The sequence below is a fragment of the Furipterus horrens genome, unplaced genomic scaffold (assembly GCF_987537825.1).
Source record: "Furipterus horrens unplaced genomic scaffold, mFurHor1.1.pri manual_scaffold_4, whole genome shotgun sequence".
Lineage (NCBI taxonomy): Eukaryota > Metazoa > Chordata > Mammalia > Chiroptera > Furipteridae > Furipterus > Furipterus horrens.
Window position 1 is genome coordinate 165,886,306 of NW_028327174.1, and position 16,330 is coordinate 165,902,635.

A 16,330-nucleotide genomic window follows, 5' to 3' on the forward strand; every position below is an offset into this window, starting at 1 on the left:
TCATGCATTATTTACCTATACTCTTTCCTTCTCTTTCTTTTAAAACAACATATATATAATATTATATCCTCTATATAATTTTCTTTAATCTATAAACATTTCAGTATGTATCTCTAGATGGCAGGCACCTGTTTTTATAAATACTCACTAGAACACCTAAAATATACTATAATTTTTTTTACCATTGAATATCCACTCATTGTTCACATTTCTCCAATTGGTTTGCTTGAATTGAGATTCAATTAAAATCATGACTTTGAATGCTTTTTTTTTCAAATATTTTTAATTCTATAGTTATCCACCAATCTGAGTATATTTCTTTGCAATTTTTGTTTTTTTGTTATTGAAGAAATTGGATTATTCATCTTACAGAATTTTTCCTAATTGCATAACCATGGTGGGTTTAATATCTTCTTCTGTCCCTTTCATTTTATAAACTGATAGTCGGATCTGTGGTTTGATCATATTCAGGTTTGATAATTTGGGTGATTTGTTTTCATAGGTGGTGTTATATAATCAAATCAGGAGTTACATAATATCTATTGTCGCTCTCTTTGATATGTTTTCAGACATTTCTGATAATTGCCTGGAGCCTTTAATTTAATAAGCGTTACATCTCAACATTCTACCATTTCTTCTTAATTCATTAGCTTAAATAATCCTATAGATTAAAATATCACCTTATAAATTAATTCCCCACCATGAAGTATAGTTCATATAAAAAAGATTAGGAAAAAATCCTGATTATTGGCTATTATATGGAAGTCTTTAAAATAATCAGTTGGGACCCCTGGCTGCTGTGGATCAGTTGGGACCCCTGGCTGCTGTGGCTCAGTGGATTGAGCGTCGGCCTGCAAACCAAGTGTTGCTGGTTCAATTCTCAGTCAGGACACATGACTAGGTTGCATGTCAGGTCCCCAGCTGGGGGTGCGAGTGAGAGGCAACCACACAGTGATGTTTCTCTCCCTCTCTTTCTCCTTTCCCCTCTCTCTAAAAATAAATAAATAAATAAACAAATAAATAAATTATTTTTAAAAAAATCAATTGGTTTCCTAACATCCTCATAGATCACCTACCAATGTTTATTTTAGCATTGTTATAAACACATGGATGTAAGCAAGTAGAATGCATTTCTATCCATTGCATTGTGTTTAATGATTTACAAATTTCCCCTCTTTGACTAGCATCAGGCTTTTGCAATTTGCTTTTGTTTTTGTTTTTTTCTTGACCTGTGTCTTTAAATAATGAGATAATAGTTTTCAAATACTAAAAGAGTTTCTCAATTTTTTTTGCTATGTAATGACTACAAATATGGCACACTTTTATGTTTAATCTGCATGATTAACTCTTTTCTATTACTTTCTTTAGTTCAAACCAAACTATGGCCAGGGGGCTGACTGCCCAGTTTTATAAATATAGTTTTATTGGAACACAGCCTCGCCCATTCATTAAAGTATTGTTTATGAGCTTTGACACAAGAGCAAGCTAGAGCAGTTGCAACTAAGGCAGACTCTATAGCCAATAAGCTTTAAATATTTATTATCTGACCTTTTTCATAAAAGTTTGTCGATCTATGGTCTAGAGAGCAACATAATAAACCATGCCTTTATTTTAATGTTTATCAATTTCTCTGATGTAAATGTCCCCACCATGCAAATTTGAAGCCACCAACATGGTATCACTGAAGGCAAAGTTGGGAATAAATGCACATTAACACACCATCTATGCTATTTTCACCATATAGATAAATAACTTCAATAGCATAGATAATAGCAAACTGTAGTGAAATAATTAGAAATTGATGAATTTTAAGAATGTACGCCTTTCATTTTTAAGATTATTTAGTTAGCCTTACTTTTATATAGTTGAATTTTAAATAATGGTTTTAACAACCTGCTCAAAAGAGTACTATTTAACAATCACATGTTGGTATAAGCCAACTCCAATTCACCAGTTCTTGTATTCCATTAACCATCTCTTTAATTAAAGCATATGGGTTTTGATTTTGAGGTCCTAGAAGAAACAAATTCACTGCTTTACTGGTAGTATATTTTATTGGTTGGCAAGTTAGCAATGAATTAATATCCTCAAACATTAAGCCTTACATAGATTTTTTCAACAACTAAATACTTTAGTATGGTTACATTTTAAGACTATAAACATAGTCATAAAGGTGCCTCTTGCAGAAAAAAAAGAACAATTTGGCTACATCTAAAGGATCTGTGGGACTTAAAAAGACTTATTTAAAAAGAGACATTAATGAATTTAAGAAAAACCAACAAGTATTTAAACTTTGAAATGCTGTATTTATTAGCTGGTTACTATATGCAAGTCACCACAGGTCCAATCATAAAGTGGTTTCCTATGGTCATAGTGGAGGCTTGTGGAGTATAAGTGTGATATTCCTACCTTCTGCCCAATGACATCTATGACTTATCAAAGAATTTACATGTTGAGAGATTGGCCATAGTCTCTCTCCATCCTTCTCAATATGGAACTCCAAGCAAGTCATTAGAACTTGATTATAATTGAATATTAGATTAAGCCTTCAAGCCACCTCTGGTGAAATATGTCTCACAGACTTTTACATATACATTTTTCCTTGTTTTTAATATAATTCAGATTTTCTAACGAATTTTGTATACTGCCAGAACAACTTTTGAAAAATCTTAAACTTCGCTTGATAGAATAATGCTTAGCATTTTTAAATTTCAACATCAGGCAGGTAAAGATTGTAAGAACAAGCAGCCAGTGTACCTAAACTATAAAAATGCAGCGTATAATTGGAGCTTGCAATGGGGAGTATTGTTTACATTTATCATAGGCCTGACTTAGGGTAGGCATCCTTGAATCTACCCAAATATTCTTCCACCTGTTAAATGCATTAAACCAAAAATTTTGCCTGAGAGAATTAGAGTTTATACCATGGCTATAGTATTAGTAATACTCAACAGACAAAGTATGAGAAATTTTTCACGTTATGGCTTTTGATCTAGAAAAAACAAGCAGTAGCTTCTTCACTCTGAAGACTTGACAAAGTAGTTTTCTTTGATATAAAAAAAAAAAAAAAAAGAACCACCCACTAAAATATGATCATGGAAGACCTTAAGTCAAGGAGGTGGTCAAATCTGTCCAGTCTGACATTCAGTCCAGCACCTGAAAAGAAATTATTCAAATACAAAGGAATTACCATGTGAATGATGTTGCTGCACAATTTCTGCATATGCTGCCTTGCATTTTTATCAAGGCGACAAACACAAACCAGCGTGAGAAAGCAGGTGCCTTTTTCCCCCAAATCTTTTGAACATCAGTATTTCCCAGCAGTTAACTGCATGTGATAATGACCAGAGCACAGAAATGTTTTGATTTAGATCCAAACTCTTCACCCAGAAGCAGTATTTTTGTTGTATATTTTAAGCTTGAAGCTTTTGATCCAGATTTCATTATATGGCAGATCATTTAAATAAGAAGACAAGGAGGTTGATTGAGGGGGAACTTTGTAAGATGTTGGAGTCTCAAAGAATATTTCCGCTCAGAGGGATTTCTTTTTTTGGAGCCAAATTCGATCCCACCTACTGAGTTAAAGCAATTAATTATTAACCACAGATATATTAAAATTACAAGATATCAGGTTGACAGCACATTACAATGAGCCTTCAAATTGTGATTTCCCAGCCTAATGATGATGATAAGATAGGACTGAATGGCAAATTGCTATTGCTTTCTGTTTAAAATTTGAAAGTGCTGTGCCCTGATCACTTGTTACAGAGAACTGCTATTCATTCAGCAGCACTCCTAGCAGAAATAAATGCAGGGTCTGGTGTGGTGGCAGCTGAGATGTTAATTCACAAGACAGCAAGCGGAGAGAAGCTGCTAAGTGGCACAGTGGGTTAATGATGCACTACAGTGCTTCACCATGGGAGACATATGGGTTGATTCTGGCATTGTTCACAAGTGAAAATTGGTTTACCAATCTTAGCTTGGTCCCTAGTGGACAGTTGTCCTTGTCCTAGACCTCCTCAGATGTTGTCCTAATTTTCTGCACAGGAGAGGCTCAAATGTGGAGCAGGAGGGTTACTTATAAGAATGCAATTGGCTTGGCAGAGTCAGAGGAGGAAATGGGCCCAATATCCTCCTTATTTTCATTCCGGTCCCTGCCAGTATCTCATTTTCACAAGCATGAAAATCCACTCAGTACAGCAAAGAAAGAAAGGCAATAAACAAGGCCAATTTCCTTTCTGATAAAACTACATCCCCAAAGAGCTGAGCAGTTTAGCATTAATTTATTAAAAAGGGGTCTTGCCCTTGATATAGGATCCACAAGACAAAAAACTTAAGATTGGAATAGCTTAGTCAAAAATATGCATGTGCCAGAATAGTTACATAAGATATGATTGTGTGTAACTCTTATCATTATGATACTTATGCTTTTAGTATCAATAGAATGTGTGGAATAATATTTACAATTTTTAATGCATTTGTGTATTTTAGAAGACAATATTTTTTCACATTAAATCAAAGCCTTCCCTTTATAGATAGTTACTTAATTTACTCCCCCATCACCATGAATGAACATTTAAAATTGTAAATAAAATAATAAGAAAAACAAGTTTAAAACAAATATTTTATACATAAGAAACTCAAAAGAAAAAGAAATAGGAAGAAATTATAGATGTAGATGATACTAATTTTTTTCCTAATTTAGAAATGACCAAAAGATATGGTAATACGAATAATGCACTGATGGAAGAATGAAATATAAAAAAGAATAAAAAATATATAACAAAAATGGAAGATTTAACATTTAATGAAAATTAGAGGCAAATATCTATAAAAAGACTTTAAACTAATCATAAATGAAAAATAAAATGCTAAAATAGCCTATAAATGTTCATATCTTTTCACCCTCTATAAGTATTATTTTCTGAAATTATTTAATATATATTATCATTAACTCTGCCTTCGACCATCATTCCTTCTCAAGCATATTTTTTATTTAACTTTTAACCGATTTTGGGAATGGTTCATTGATTCAATATTAAAATAATACATTCAGGAGGCAAATACTTCAGAGAGGAGAATCTATATCTACATTAAAATCCTAAAAATAAAAATAAAACTTTAAGAAGAAATAAAGATAACAGAAATAAGAAAACTAAAACGTGTTTGTTTGTTTTTTTCCTTTTTGTATTCTGCTGAAGAACCTCTCATCATTCACAAAACTATTTAGAGTATTGGCAGTGCTACATGGGCCGATTGCTAGAACAGATTTTGTCTTTCAAAATGGTCTCTCTTAGGGCTGTGGCCACACCCAGCATAAGACCAACGACCTGAAAATGGCAGCCATTTTGAGGAGAGATTTAGCGGAATATTCTCCCACAAGATTCATTTATGAACAACAGCATCATTTACTTACACCGCGCATGTGAACTGTCTATCCCTTTACTTCATCTGACATTCTTGCTCCACTCTGGGCTTCCTGTCCTCGCCAAGAGCAACATCAACTACTATTTGACTTTTCTAGGTTTTCTAATCATTTCTCCTGGCCTATCTTGCACTCCATACATTTTTAAAAGTCCTAAAGACCAGTAAACCTGTTTTCTCTAATTGTTCGTGATCATGTCCTTATTGACTGCACTTAGAAGGATAATATACCAGGTTTCCCATTGTGTCAGTATCCCTGGGAAGTAAAGTGAGCACTGAAGAAATATACTAAAGTAGAGTGCAATATTTCTAAAAGAGAAGGTAATCTCCTAGGTACTAACAAATGGTTTGATAAGGTTTCAGAACATAAGAAAAGTTATAAATACTGTATGAAAGAACCGACAAAGGAGGCCAACAATCAAGATCAAGAACTAACTTAATTAGAAGGAGGCAAATAGGAAAAATGGAATCATTTATAAAAGAGGGGCTTAATTAATGCAACTTAAAACATGCCAGACCATTTCTATGTGAAATTACAGTCATAGAATGGAGAATTGTGGAGTTAGACTATCCTTTGGGTTCTTCTAGTCTCAACCTACTTAGGCATCAAGGAGTTATTTTGGGGGTAAAAAAGAATATACTTAGTAGACAAACACCTCATACCAAAAAATCAAATAGAAATTAAGAAAGTTATAAATATCACATTGAAGTAGAAGTGGAAGAAATGTTCAAATGCAAAATTACATGTTTGAACAAATAATTTACTTTTTCTAAAGACTGTAGACACATCAAGTCCACATTTTCCTTTACTTGGAACTGAGTTTATTTTCTCTAAAAACAGAGTCAGCTTCATGAAGCAAACACTATTCATTATTCACTTCCAACAAGATTCATTCATTCATGGTCTCTTTGTACCCCAATTCCCATTCCTGTTTCTAGATTTACAGAGAGTCTACAACTGAGATTTCAAAATTGGTTCTTCTCACATCAGTCTAATTTCCTCTTTGGATTGCCTCCACCATGTTGGCCCATTCAAATCTAATCATTTTTAATTCTCTCTATCCATGCATAATATTTTATTTCTTTATTTTATTATTTCATTATTTATTTATTTCCCTCTTTCATGTCCACCCTCCACCTGCTTCCCCTCAATCACCATACTGTTTTCCATGTCCATGAGTTCTTTTTTTTTTTTATTCCCTTCTTAGAAAGACACCTTCTGTCAACAGTTGTCCCTTCTTCCCAGAACAATTAATTCATTAGGAATTACAAAGCAGCCAAAAATCCTTGCCTTGGAGTTTCCTGTCTGACTTTATATGGTTATGAATTATTTGTGTGTATTTTTCTAGTGTCCTCAAATAAACATTAAGATTAAGAAAAAAAATCTGTATGACAGAGTAGTTTTACAATAAATATTTTGATATTATATTTATCTTTTGAATTCACATATTTATTTTGATACTATACCAGGATATTATGCACACCGCTTTGCCGAGAGAAATAGCTTAATACAGCTATGTTTGAATAAATGCTCATCATAAAATAATTACAACTTCTCTTTCTTTGTTAAAAGATTATCCTCCACAATTCTAATGAGATATTTAAAACCTTCATAAAATCTGAATGGACCGTAAAGTAGAATCATTTAATTTTCTACTAGTAATCTGATGTTGACAGATTAAAAATGTAGTGAGACTGCATTTTGATTTCAAAATACTTCATTTAACACTTAAAATTATGATACAATATAAGTGCAATTTTGGATTCTTTCAAAATAAATTGTGACAAATTTGAAATTCTTTAAAGCCCTTCAAGAACTTTCCTATACAAAGCACAAGATGATAGTAATTTTTGTTTAATTTTAGGCAAAGGAGGATGTCCAATCAGAAATATTTATGCATCAAAGGACTTGAACAGACAATTCAATCTAAATATATCCAAAACTTAAGATTATCTGAACACTGAGCTATTATGAACCTGTAGCTACAAATTGGTGGTACTTTGTTCCATATGCATTCTTCCTGTGCAAGTAATTTTAAATAGAAGACTACCATAAATAGAGAAGTTATTCATAGAAGGATAATTTTGCTGGAATAAAACAATGCTTAGAAAAAAATATACATCCTTTTTTGTGTTTTTGTCATATACCAATGTTGAAAATTGAATGAAATCAGGCAAGATACTATGTGCCTCCCCATTTTACCTTATCTGTTTAGAACCATCCAATTTACTTCACCTAAAATAGAAGAGAGTCATCTTTGCATAAGATGCTCAGATTTTGAAGGGGTAAGTGCTATCCCTGCCTGTCTCAAACTTCAATGGCTCTCTTTCAATATCCAGTGTTAACAAGTTTCAACTTTATATTTCTCTACAAGAAATTAGAGAGAGAGAAAGAGTTAAGGAAGGAAGGAAGGAACAAAGGAAGGAACAAAAGAAGGAAGGACAGAAGTAACAAAAGGAAAAAACTCAAAAGGGAAAGGGCTGACCACTAGTGGTACAACACATTCTGGGAGCTGTTTCCACCAGTACAGCTATACCTGAGGATAGTAGACAGTGGGCAGAGAACACATAACTTTGCCTATGAGCAGGCATCTAGTCTGATGGACTGCTTCAAGACTATGCTGTCATAAACAAAAAATAGCAATAACAACAATAAAGTGGGCTACAAAACTCCTGAAAAACAATGAAAAATAAATATTGTCTGAAATGATTTTCTATAGCCAAGATTACCAACCAGTGTGCCATGATACACCTGGATGCTGCAGACAGAATACAAATGGATGAAATTTATCCTTCTCTGCTCTCAGGATAACTGGGTCTAACATTTAAGTCTTTAATCCACTTTGACTGTATTCTTGTGTGTTGCATACAAAGGTGGTCTAGTTTTATTTTTATGTATCTGTCCAATATTCTTAACACCATTTATTGAATAAGCAATCTTTAGCCCATTGTATGTGTTTGCTTCCTCTGTCAAATATTTATTGACTATAAAGCCATGGATTTATTTCTGGGCTCTCTATTCTGTTTTACTGATCTGTGTCTGTTTTTATGCCATTACCACGCTGTTTTGATTAGTATAACCTTATAGTATAGTATGATATTAAGTAGTGTGATTCCTCCAACTTTGTTCTTCTTTCTCAGGATCACTGTTACAGTGTGGTTCCATATAAATTTTTGAAATATTTGGCCTAGTTCTGTGAAGTTCATCATTGGTGTCTTGACAGGAATTGCATTGAATCTATAGGTTGTTTTGGGTAATATGGACATTTTAATGTTAGTTCTTCCTGTTCATGAACATGGTATGTGCTTCCACTTATTTGTATATTCAATTTCTTTCTTCATTGTCTTATAATTTTCCAAGTACAGGTCCTTTACATCCATGATTAGATTTATTCCTTGGTATTTTATTTTTGAAGCAATTGTGAATGGGATTATTTTCTTAATTTTCCTTTCTGATGTAAAATGCAGCTGATATCTAGATATTAATTTTGTATTCTGCTACTTTAATGAACTCACTTATAAGTTCTAGTAGCTTCTTGGTGGAATCTTTAGAATTCGCTATTTGCAGTATCATGTTATCTGCAAATAAAGACAGTTTTACTTCTTTCTTTTCAATTCAGATGGTTTTTTTTATTTTTTCTTTTGTCTAATTGCTACAACTAGGACTTTCAGTCTTATGTTGAACAAGAGAGGTGAAAGCGAACATCTCTGTCTTGTTCCCAATATTAAGGGGAACACTTGTAGTTTTTGTCCATTGAATACAATCCTGTCAGTGGGTTTGTCATATATGGCCTTTATTATGTTTAGGTATGTACCCTCTATTCCCACTTTGTTGAGAGTTTTTTTTTATCATAAATGGGTGCTGGATTTTATCAAATGACTTTTAAACATCTATTGATATGATGAAGTCGTTTTTACCCTTCATTTTGTTTATGTGGTGTATTACATTTATTGATTTGTGAGTATTGTACCAACTTTGCATTCCCAGAATAAATCCCACTTGATCATGGTGTATGATCTTTTTGATGAATTGCTGTATTCAGTTTGCTGATATTTTGTTGAGGATTTTAGCATCTATGTTTATGAGGGATATTGGCCTATAATTTTCTTTTCTTTTCTTTTTTTAATTTTTTTTTTTTGTAGTGCCTTTATCTGGTTTGGGAATTAGGATAATACTAGCCTTGTAAAATGAGCGTGGGAGTCTTCCCTTCTCTTAAATTTTTTGAAATAGTTTGAGAAGAAGGGGTGTTATTTCTTCTCAGAATATCTGGTAAAATTCATCTGTGAAGCTATCCAATCCAGGGCTATTATTTATTGGAATCAGCCCTGACCTATGTGACTCAGTTGGTTAGGCATCATACTACAAATTGAAAGGTTGCCAGTTCAATTCCTGGTCAGAGCACATACCATGGTTGTGTGTTTCATCCCTGGTCAGGGTATGTACGAGGTGCAGCGGATGAATGTTTCTCTTCCTTTCTTTCTCCCCGCCTTGCCCTCTCTCTGAAAAAATAAAGAAAATTATTTAGAATCGTGCAAAGTTTGATGTCAATTAGTTTATTAGCATTGATATCATAAATGACTTTCAATCTAAAAGGATAAGAATATAAAAAACAAAATAATACAAATATTGAGGGAAAAATGTGTCCCATTTTGAGAGACCAAACATTGTAAAATGTACTCAAACCATCTACGGAATATAAAACTAAGATTTTTATGAGATTTTATGTTCATTAGGGAGAAAAAAAACATTGCTCACTAGCACAAAGTTTATAATTTAGAAATGAAATTTCACAAAAAAATTCAATTGACTTGTGTGATAGAGTTACACCATTTGTTCCTAACGTTCCTCTTTTGTAGAATTCTAATGAGCAACGTGATAATCTTGAGTAAATAGCTTAAAAGGAAACCCTCCAACTGATGTCGTTCAATCCTACTATATTTACCATTTATTGTTTTCTCCCCAAAACTCATCTAGTATAAGAACAAAATATGGGGCTCAAAGATTGAGGGAAAATTTTCTCATTATAATTATTCATGTAGCATTGAGTTCTCATGAGTCAAAAGGAATTCTGGATATGTATCCTCTCTTCTCTGAATTTCAGCACATCATTGATTCATTGTAGCATTACAGGTTAGAAGGTGCAGAGTAAAGATTCAAGAGTATTCCAGTTTGAGTTGTTTGTAACAAAGCCCCCAAACATCCAGAGATATTGATTACCTAGTGCCAAAATTACTTATATCATATTCAGAAGATTTTGGGGGATGAAACTTCTATATCCCTTAGTATTTTGTAATAATATTTTGCATATGACTTTATGCATCATAGTTTTCTGTATAAAATCAATAATCAATAAAGACACACACACACACACATATATATGTGATTTTATTTATTTATTTTTAGAGAAGGATGGAGAGAGAAAAGGAAACATCTATGTGCAAGAGAAATATCAATTAGTTGCCTCTTGCACACCCCCAACTGGGGACCTGGCCCACAACCCAGGCATGTACCCCAACTGGGAATTGAACCAGCAAACTTTCAGTTTGCAGGACAACAGCCAGCTCACTGAGCCACACTAGTCAGGGTGACAAATATATGTTTTATAATGCTTTTTCTTTAAAAACTTCCCCTAAATTGGGATTATACTATCAGAAGCCTTATTATGAAAAGAAACACGGTTCCTTCACAGAAAAGCTTTCAATATTCACCCTAGCACAGTGGAACATGAAAATTTTGGGGTAGATATTTTGAAATTGATGTCAAAAGTACACCTACTATTAGACTCCCCCAACCAGAGCATTATGTTGACTAAATCATTGAGATATTCTCCAAGAAACTGGAGTTTTTGCAGATACAGCCATTGCCTCAATTTACTCTAAAGCAAGAAATGTATATTTTGCTGTAAAATCAAAAGGGGAATATAAAGAGTTTCAGCAACTCTTTATACAATATTGTCTTGAATCATTTATACATCTTAATGGGGTTAATGGATTTTGTGAAAATTGTTGTGGATAATGCAGCCAAACAATAAATAAAGATGAATGCTATTTACTTAAATTGCATGAAGCCAGGAGGTACTTTCAATAATTAGGAAATATTTGATTTTCTGTCTTTAAATGCAGTCCTGACCACAAATTCTTAAACTCAAATGAATAAACCCCAACAGGGCATCAACAATCATGTTTAGTGCTTAGAACCTGTCAGCTCCTTACCGTTCTTATAGAGAATGTGTTTTCAAAACTTGACATGGATCAAGCCTATCAAAAGAAGACTGCTCATTGTATCAGTAAAGATCCCCTAGTAATCATAACTTACCATAAAGTAGTCTCTGTCTTAGACACCATACTTCCCAGTGAGAAATAGAAATTTACCATATATATATTAGATGTCTAATTAAAGCCACCAAAGGGAATAAATTTGTTAAAAGAAATCTTACTTCCAGAAAATGAATTCACTTGTGAGCAACCTCTCCAAAGATACTCACATATTTTATTTCATAATTATTTGCATCAGACTGATATCCAGTTGTGATAGTAAGTTGAAGGTTGTAAAAGATGCTTCCTAGTCCTCATTCATGAAGGCCAGGATGAAAAGATAGTACAATGGAATGATATTGTCCTAAAACTGATAATTGCAACTCCTGGATTTTCCAAATTCCTCAGGCATGAAACACTCTAAAAGATGAGTCAAGTCCTGCCCTCAATCATATTATCTAGTTTAATGGAATAACTTTATACCAAATGACATATTTCTGGTTGCAGCTCATTCTGTCTCATTTTCTATTTGCTTAGGTACACCACACACTAGGATATCACATTTTTGTCCCTTAAAGCAGTCATTGTAAACCCAAATCTTCATTTAGTCTGGCTAATAACCAGAAAGTATAGGCGGGTGATATAGTAAACCCAGGCTTATAGATAGTTAAGCACCCTTAAGGGTGATGTGACATTAAGATGCATCTTTTATGGAGCCAATTAGGTAGGAGAATTCAATGTCTTTGAGGATTCAAATAAATGAAGGTATGGTAAAATAACAATTGTTTTATATCCAACAAACTGGTAACATGAGCTAACTCGCTACATTTACCCACATTATATAAACACATACTTCTAAAATGGTACATAATTGGTGATAAAGGCTACATTAGATAAGAGGGGTGGTTTGTGCATCTCAAGGGCGATGTAGGTTTGTATTTTTTTATTCATGTGTTTATCTTTTAATCATAACTGAGGATATGAGCAAGAGTTGTTCAGTGAAATAATTCACTAAGTCTTCCTCACCTCTTCCTTTGTGTGGGTACATAGCATTACCCATACTCTTTCTTGTGCAACATTTTAAAAGAATACATATATAAATTATGTAACTGAAAGATAATTGTGCACTAATGGAATATTACTTCCTAGTGAAAGAAGACTAATAAGTAAATATTAAAATATGAAAACCAAATTCCATATATTACCAAGCAACATGTTAATAACAATTACAATGAAATATGGTTAGATATAGTTGATTCACTAACTTCTAAAGCAGAGTTTTTTGGGTCACTTTTGTATTTTTCCCTTAGCATATTACCAGATATATAGTTAGTACTTAATAAATGTTTATTAGAGCAGATTAATTACAGATATTTTGGGTAGAGCTATGATATTAGTAAATGAATAAAGCTGGAGCCATTTGCTTCATTATCACATACTGTTTTTTAATAGCAGACATATTTTTTCATTGTTCAAGGACTATTTGGTGTTTTAGTTGGTATGACACTTTGATAGTTGGCTGCATTATTTATTTTTAGACTTTTCTTTTTACATTATATGGCAATGTACACTAATCTGATACATATAGTATACAAATTAAGATCTTTTAGAACAGTTGTGCATAAGACATGCAATATTGGATTTATATATTGGATCCCAGGATGTGACTGATTGGAGGGAAAAAATGTTGGCCTACGCATGTTGAGTAAAGGAACCACAAGTTATGTAACACACAGTGAGCACACATCTAGTTTGAAGGGCAACTGTAGTGTGTGCCACCTTAGCAGTGGTACCTTTGAGGAGGTGGAACTATTTCACACCTAATCAGGTTAGGACAAAAAAAGATAAGTACCACCCAGCATCAGGATACAGATGCAGGGTTTTATGAACCATTACTATTTCTATCTTTAGGGTATTGATGTTGTTAGTCAGAGATCAGATAAAAGGAACAATAGGAACAATCTGCAACCAAAATCCTATGTAGCCTAGGCACTAAAGTGGCATAACATTAGAAAACTTGAAAGTGTATCTGCACTTTTCATCAAACAGACTTCTTCCTCATGTGTCACAGTCATCTTCACAGCATCTGACATTCCATTCTGTCCCAGGACCCAAGGAACACTAAGGAAGATGTCTTCTTTTATTCCATAGAGACCCCTATTCATGGTGGAAATTGGATGCACCCATATAAGATTCTTCATTATACTTTCTGCTCTATCTGCCACAGACAGTCCAATGGCCTTTCACTTTGATCACCTCAGAAGCAATGTTAACCACCTCCTGGTGACCTTCTTTCCCCTGTTCCTTATCTGCATCAGTGCCTTAATCAGGGTGCAGATTTTTTAGGGAGATGCGGGCAATATTTATTCCACTGCATACAGGTACACTGAAGTCTCCATGCTTCCCAAGGCCCCACCCATGAAAGTTTAATGGGTGAACTCCCAGACTTTCCCCCATTAGGTAATAGAACCAGGCTGAATTCAGACTGCAACCACTTCCAATAACACAGGTTTTGGGAAAGCTACTTATCTCCCAAGCTGCTTAGGTCAACAAACCCACTGGATTGGAAACAGTAAGCAACTTGCAGTTGGGATTATATTTTACAACACTACAGATGATAAATTTAAAGATGTATACATTATGCTGGACTGAATTAAGATGGCTTTCTCCCTCTTGTTGACATGCCCCAGCTGTGATAATAACCAGCTTGGAGTTTGCAGTCACATTCTAGTCTTCCAGGGACAATATTTGGTGTTCTAAAGAAAAACCTGCCATGTCGGTGATCTATCATCTCTCCCTTTAATTTGTCTTCCATGACATCAACAAAAGCAGGTTTATCTGCTAAATCCTTCATTGAGATACTGATGGCACCCTGGCTGGTGTGGCTCAGTGACTGAGTGTGGGCCAGGCTCCCAATTGGCTACCCTGGCTGGTTTGGCTCAGTGGATTGAGTGTCGGCCTGCGAGCTAAGTGTCGCTGGTTCGATCTTCCAGTCAGAGTCAGGGCACATCAGAGAAGGAAAACTCTGATTCCAAAAAACCTCTGCTGCCTTGCGGCATACCTCTTCAGGGGAAAGGCTAAGGGAGTAAACCCCGACAGAAAATCCGGAGCCGGAGTCCCTAAGGCGGTTTGACATTGTAGTCAACACCGGCAACTCCTGCGGCGCACCTGAAGCCAAGCTGTATTGACTCCGTCTTTCCCTTGGACCCTTCAGCTGCGAAGAGAGGGGGGGTCTGCTGCATGGGCAACAGCAGACCCTCCATATCACCCTGCCCAGGCTCTGTAGCTTCATCGCAAGATGTCGATTCAACATGGGAGGAGACAGATACCATGTCACTCCCGAGTCGGACTGCACAGCCATTCTCGGCGGTGCAGATAGACTCTTAGGAAGCTACACCATCGTCTCTCGAGACGGACGGCTGCCGACGAAAGAAAAACCTGCCATGTTGGTGATCTATCATCTCTCCCTTTAATTTGTCTTCCATGACATCAACAAAAGCAGGTTTATCTGCTAAGTCCTTCATTGAGATACTGATGGCACCCTGGCCGGTGTGGCTCAGTGACTGAGTGTGGGCCAGGCTCCCAATTGGGCGCATGTGAGAGAGACAACCATTGATGTATCTCTCTCATGTTTCTCTCCTCTTTCTCACTCCCTTCCCACCTCTCTAAAAATAAATAAATAAAATCTTTAAAATCAAAAAGATACTGATGGCACAGGCCAACAGCTCCAACGTTGATGACTGTAATCTTATTCTGGGGGCTTTGTTCCTCCTTAAGAAGATTCACAACCTGCTGATCCTTGAGAGTTGCCATACTGGACTTGGAACCAAAAATAATCAGGAGCCCACGGGCAGGCTGGCATCGGTGTCGCACGGCATTGGCAGCTGCTCTGGCACCGACACATTTTTTTAAGTATATTTTATTGATTATATTGTTACAATAGTTCCAATTTTTTCCCCTTTGCTCCCCTCCGCCCAGCACACCCCTTCCCCGACAATCCCCTCCCCAAGTCCATGCCCATGGCTCACCCTTTCATATATTCTTCTTCTTTTTTTAAAAAATAATTAATTAATTAGTTAAATATTTTAACAATAAAAAATAACAATCCCTCCCTCTCAGACTTAAGACCCTTTACAATCTTATAAAGGACAATGGACGAAGGTCTCGAGCTCCTCTAGCTGCTTCAAGCTGGGCATGGTCGTCGTCCTACCTACCCTTGGGTCAAGAAATCCCTAATAAGAGTGGAGGTGTGGAGGGGAGGGTGGCCTTCCCACAAGGGGAAGGATCGTGCAGACTCCAGGTTGGTTGGCTGTCTCTGGACAACGGCGTGCTTGGTTCAACAGGCTGGTGTCCTTGTTGTGTTCTGAGGGCAACAGGGTTAAAGGACATCATTCAATCCGTAACCACTAGATGACAAAAGACAGGTATTAATTTTTCAATGTCCCACATTAGGGAAAAGAAAGGCTTCTTTGGAGGAAGGTATTCCAGGTACATCTCACCTGTCCAAAACCCTTTTGCCCATTATACTTAGTTTGGACTGAGGGAAATATTTTAGGTTTCCCCCCTCTCAGGCCTCTGGGCTCTTTCTATCCAAGCCATTAGGATAGAAAAGAGAAACCAGTTTTAAAGTGAAGCCCACAGACCACCCCAT

The 16,330-nt window shown here is 35.3% G+C and overlaps 1 pseudogene; it reads right to left on the reverse strand.

The window, feature by feature from the left end:
* Positions 1-13,664: 13,664 nt before the first annotated feature.
* Positions 13,665-15,492, reverse strand: LOC150013222 (L-lactate dehydrogenase A chain pseudogene; annotated as a pseudogene).
* Between the last annotated feature and the right edge of the window lie 838 nt (positions 15,493-16,330).